The 6,180-nt window shown below is 35.0% G+C and overlaps 1 non-coding gene across 1 annotated transcript; it reads right to left on the reverse strand.

Annotated features, from left to right (window-relative positions):
• Positions 1-5,595: 5,595 nt before the first annotated feature.
• Positions 5,596-5,703, reverse strand: LOC148548930 (small nucleolar RNA R71). The gene has a single exon (XR_015897042.1). It is a non-coding gene; the product is annotated as a small nucleolar RNA R71 (small nucleolar RNA).
• Positions 5,704-6,180: the final 477 nt, after the last annotated feature.

Raw genomic sequence — 6,180 nt, forward strand, 5'->3', positions numbered from 1 at the left:
AGCATGAGGAAATTCCTCACCATGAAATCCCTGAGATGCCTCAAGGGATACACTTCCCTCCACAAAACTATTGGGAGCAAATCAACACTTCCCTAGGAGAATTAAGCTCCAACATGGGACACCTAAGGATGGAGCACCAAGAGCACTCCATCATCCTCCATGAGATTAGAGAATATCAAAGAGCTATGAGGGAGGAGCAACAAAGGCAAGGAAGAGACATAGAGGAGCTCAAGAGCACCATTGGTTCTTCAAGAAGAAGAAGACGCCACCCTCACTAAGGTGGACCCGTTCCTTAATCTCCTTGTTCTTATTTTCCTGTTTTTCGGTTTTTGAGCCTTATGTTTTATTTATGTTTGTGTCTTTATTACATGATCATTAGTGTTTAAGTGTCTATGTCTTAAAGTTATGAATGTCCTATGACTCCATCACCTCTCTTAAATGAAAACTGTTCTAAAAACAAAAGAACAAGAAGTACATGGTTTCGAATTCATCCTTGAAACTAGTTTAATTATTTTGATGTGGTGACAATACTTTTTGTTTTCTGAATGAATGCTTGAACAGTGCATATGTCTTTTGATATTGTGGTTTATGAATGTTAAATATGTTGGCTCTTGAAAGAATGATGAAAAAGGAGAAATGTTATTGATAATCTGAAAAATCATAAAATTGATTCTTGAAGCAAGAAAAAGCAGTGAATACAAAAGCTTGCGGAAAAAAAAAAGAGAAAAGAAAAATGGCGAAAAAAAAAAGGAAGAAAAAGAAAAAGTAAGCAGAAAAAGCCAAAAGCTCTTTAAACCAAAAGGCAAGAGCAAAAAGCCAATAGCCCTTAAAACCAAAAGGCAAGGGTAATAAAAAGGATCCAAGGCTTTGAGCATCAGTGGATAGGAGGGCCTAAAGGAATAAAATCCTGGCCTAAGCGGCTAAACCAAGCTGTCCCTAACCATGTGCTTGTGGTGTGAAGGTGTCAAGTGAAAACTTGAGACTGAGCGGTTAAAGTCGAGGTCCAAAGCAAAAAAAGAGTGTGCTTAAGAACCCTGGACACCTCTAATTGGGGACTTTAGCAAAGTTGAGTCACAATCTGAAAAGGTTCACCCAGTTATGTGTCTGTGGCATGTATGTATCCGGTGGTAATACTGGAAAACAGAGTGCTTAGGGCCATGGCCAAGACTCATAAAGTAGTTGTGTTCAAGAATCAACATACTGAACTAGGAGAATCAATAACACTATCAAAATTCTAAGTTCCTATAGATGCCAATCATTCTGAACTTTAATGGATAAAGTGAGATGCCAAAACTATTCAAGAGGCAAAAAGCTACTAGTCCTGCTCATCTGATTGGAGCTAAGTTTCATTGATATTTTGGAATTTATAGTATATTCTCTTCTTTTTATCCTATTTGATTTTCAGTTGCTTGGGGACAAGCAACGATTTAAGTTTGGTGTTGTGATGAGCGGATAATTTATACGCTTTTTGGCAGTGTTTTTACATAGTTTTTAGTATGATTTAGTTAGTTTTTAGTATATTTTTATTAGTTTTAAATAAAATTCACATTTCTGGATTTTACTATGAGTTTGTGTATTTTTCTGTGATTTCAGGTATTTTCTGGCTGAAATTGAGGGACTTGAGCAAAAATCAGATTCAGAGGTTGAAGAAGGACTGCGGATGTTGTTGGATTCTGACCTCCCTGCACTCAAAGTGGATTTTCTGGAGCTACAGAAGTTTAAATTGCGCGCTCTCAATTGCGTTGGAAAGTAAGCATCCAGGGCTTTTTAGCAATATATAATAGTCCATACTTTGCTCGAGTTTAGACGACGCAAACTGGTGTTCAACGCCAGCTCTCTGCCCTATTCTGGAGTTAAACGCCAGAAACAGGTTGCAAAGCAGAGTTAAACGCCAGAAATAGGTTACAAACTGGCGTTTAACTCCAAGGAAGACCTCTACACGTGAAAGCTTCAATGCTCAGCCCAAGCACACACCAAGTGGGCTCCGGAAGTGGATTTCTGCATCATTTACTCATTTCTGTAAACCCTAGTAACTAGTTTAGTATAAATAGGACTTTTTACTATTGTATTTACATCTTATCTTTGGATTATCTTATCTTTGGATCATTTTAGATCGCTAGACCTCCATGGGAGGCTGGCCACTCGGCCATGTCTACCCTATTATCACTTATGTATTTTCAACGGTAGAGTTTCTACACACCATAGATTAAGGTGTGGAGCTCTGCTGTTCCTCATAAATTAATGCAAAGTACTATTGTTTTTCTATTCAATTCAAGCCTATTTCTTCTCTAAGATATTCATTCACACACAAGAATATGATGAATGTGATGATTATGTGACGCTCATCATCATTCTCACTTATGAACGCGTGCCTGACAAACACTTCCGTTCTACATGCAAACAAGCTTGAATGTATATCTCTTAGCCTCCTGATCTACGATCAGAGTCTTCGTGGTATAGGCTAGAATTATTGGCGGCCATTATTGAGATCCGAAAAGTCTAAACCTTGTCTGTGGTATTCCGAGTAGGATCTGGGAAGGGATGGCTGTGACGAGCTTCAAACTCGCGAGTGCTAGGCATAGTGACAGACGCAAAAGAATTACTGAATCCTATTCCAGTATGATCGAGAACCGACAGATGATTAGCCGTGCGGTGACAGCGCATTTTAGACCATTTTCACTGAGAGGACGGGAAGTAGCCATTGACAACGGTGATGCCCTACATAAAGCTTGCCATGGAAAGGAGTATGAAGGATTGGATGAAAGCAGTAGGAAAGCGGAGATTCAGAAGGAACAAAGCAACTCCATACGCTTATCTGAAATTCTCACGAATGAATTACATAAGTATCTCTATCATTATTTTATATTTTATTTATCTTTTAATTATCAAAACTCTATAACCATTTGAATCCGCCTAACTGAGATTTACAAGGTGACCATAGCTTGCTTCAAGCCGACAATCTCCGTGGGATCGACACCCTTACTCACGTAAGGTTTATTACTTGGACGACCCAGTGCACTTGCTGGTTAGTTGTGCGAAGTTGTGACAAAGAATTGAGATTACGATTGTGCGAACCAAGTTATTGGCGCCATTGAGATCACAATTTCGTGCACCAAGTTTTTGGCGCCGTTGCCGAGAATTGTTCGAGTTTGGACAACTGACGGTTCATCTTGTTGCTCAGATTAGGTAATTTTATTTTAATTTTAAGTTTTTGTTTTTATTCTTTTTATTTTCGAAAAATTTTCAAAAAAAGAAAAAAAAATTAAATTAAATAGTTTTTCAAAAAAAAATTAATTTATGTTCTGCAGAATTTTTAAGAAGGAATTCTGGAATTTCATGGGATATATTGAATCCTGGCTGGCTGTAAAGCCATGTCTAAATTCTTTTGGACTGAGGCTTCTTCTTCACATGCTTGAACTATGTATGCTAAAGCTTGGCTGGCCATTGGCCATGTCTAGTGTTTTGGACCGGAGCTTTCACTGAAAGCTTGGCTGGCTAATAAGCCATGTCTAATTCCTGGACTGGAGCTTTAGACTAACATTGCATGATTCCTGGAATTCTCATTAAAAATTTTGAAATCCTTATTTTTCTTTTTCCAAAATATTTTCGAAAAATTCAAAAAAAATTTAATAAAATCATAAAAACCAAAAATTTGATGTTTCTTGTTTGAGTCTTATGTCAAATTTTAAGTTTGGTGTCAATTGCATTTTTTTATTTTTTCTTAAAATTTTTGAAAACTCATGCATTTGTTCTTCATGATCTTCAAGTTGTTCTTGACAAGTCTTCTTGTTTGATCTTCATATTTTCTTGTTTTGTGTCTTTTCTTGTTTTTCATATGCATCTTCAATTTGTTAGTGTCTCAACATTACAAATTTTTATGTTTGGTGTCTTGCATGTTTTTCTTTCCTTAAAAATTTTCAAAAATAAGTTCTGGGTGTTCATCTTGACATTCAAAGTGTTCTTAGTGTTCATCTTGACATTCAAGGTGTTCTTGCATGCATTATGTGTTTTGATTCATAATTTTCATGTTTTGAGTCTTTTGGTTGTTTTTCTCTTTCTTCATTAAAAATTCAAAAATCAAAAAAATATCTTTCCCTTATTCACTCATAAATTTTCGAAAATTTGAGTTGACTTTTTCAAAATTTTTTAAATTTAATTGTTTCTTATGAGTCAAATCAAATTTTCAATTTAAAAATTCTATCTTTTTCAAATCTTTTTCAAAAATCAAATATTTTTCATTTTTCTTTTATGATTTTCGAAAATTTCAAAATGATTTTCAAAATCTTTTTCTTATTTCCATTTCATATTTTCAAAATTAATGCTAACAATTAATGTGATTGATTCAAAAATTTTAAGTTTGTTACTTGCCTAGTAAGAAAGGTTCAATCTTTAAATTTTAAAATCATATCTTTTTGTTTCTTGTTAGTCAAGTAATCAACTTTAATTTTCAAAATCAAATCTTTTTAAATTTTTTTTTCAAATCTTTTTCAAAATAAGTTTCAATCACATCTTTTTTAAAATCAATTTCAAAATCTTTTCTAACTTCTTTTCTAACTTCTTTTCTAACTTCTTATCTTTCCAAAAATTGATTTTCAAATCTTTTTCAGTTAACTACTTGACTTTTTGTTTGATTTTAAAAGTTTACTATTTCAATCATATCTTTTTCAAAACCACATAACTACCTTTCTCTCTCCAATTTTCGAAAATTACTAACCTCTTTTTCAAAATTACTTTTCATTAACTAATTGTTTTAAATTTTATTTTAATTTTATTTTCCTTCTTAATTTTCGAATTCTAACTAATTTTAAATTGAAAAAAAAAACAAAAATATTTTTATTTTATTTTATCTAATTTTCGAATTTTTCCCTCTCTTATCTCCTTCTAATTAATTATTTATTTACTAACACTTCCCTTCTACTCAAAAAAAATTCGAACCAACTCTTCTCTTCTGTGTTCGAATTCTTATCTTTTCCTTCTTCTATTTTTCTCTTCTACTCGCATAAAGGAACCTCTCTACTGTGGCAAAGAGGATCCCTATGATTTTCTGTTTTCTTCTTTTTCATATGAGCAGGAACAGGGATAAAGACATTCTTATTGAAGTTGATCCTGAACCTGAAAGGACTCTAAAGAGAAAGCTAAGGGAAGCTAAAGCACAACTCTCTGGAGAAAATCTGACAGAAATTTTCGAAAAAGAAGGAGACATGGCCGAAAATAATAACAATGCAAGGAAGATGCTTGGTGACTTTACTGCACCAAATTCCAAGTTACATGGAAGAAGCATCTCAATCCCTGCCATTGGAGCAAATAATTTTGAGCTAAAGCCTCAATTAGTTTCTCTGATGCAACAGAACTGCAAGTTTCATGGACTTCCATCAGAAGATCCTTTTCAGTTCTTAACTGAATTCTTGCAGATCTGTGATACTGTTAAGACCAATGGGGTTGACTCCAAGGTCTACAGGCTTATGCTTTTCCCATTTGCTGTAAGAGACAGAGCTAGAATATGGTTGGACTCTCAACCTAAGGATAGCCTGAACTCTTGGGGATAAGCTGGTCACAGCTTTCTTAGCCAAGTTCTTTCCTTCTCAAAAGCTTAGCAAGCTTAGAGTGGATGTTCAAACCTTCAAACAGAAAGAAGGTGAATCCCTCTATGAAGCTTGGGAGAGATATAAGCAACTGACCAAAAAATGTCCTTCTGACATGCTTTCAGAATGGACCATCTTGGATATATTCTATGATGGTCTGTCTGAATTATCTAAGATGTCATTGGACCATTCTGCATGTGGATCCATTCACCTAAAGAAAATGCCTGCAGAAGCTCAAGAACTCATTGACATGGTTGCAAATAACTAGTTCATGTACACTTCTGAAAGGAATCCTGTGAGTAATGGGACGCCTCAGAGGAAGGGAGTTCTTGAAATTGATGCTCTGAATGCCATATTGGCTCAGAACAAAATATTGACTCAGCAAGTCAATATGATTTCTCAGAGTCTGAATGGATTGTAAGCTGCATCCAACAGTACTCAAGAGGCATCTTCTGAAGAAGAAGCTTATGATCCTGAGAATCCTGCAATAGCAGAGGTGAATTACATGGGTGAACCCTATGGAAACACCTATAATCCCTCATGGAGAAATCAATCAAATTTCTCATGGAAGGATCAACAAAAGCCTCAACAAGGCTTT

The sequence above is a fragment of the Arachis ipaensis genome, chromosome B8 (assembly GCF_059453495.1).
Source record: "Arachis ipaensis isolate K30076 ecotype BB chromosome B8, ASM5945349v1, whole genome shotgun sequence".
Taxonomy (NCBI): domain Eukaryota; kingdom Viridiplantae; phylum Streptophyta; class Magnoliopsida; order Fabales; family Fabaceae; genus Arachis; species Arachis ipaensis.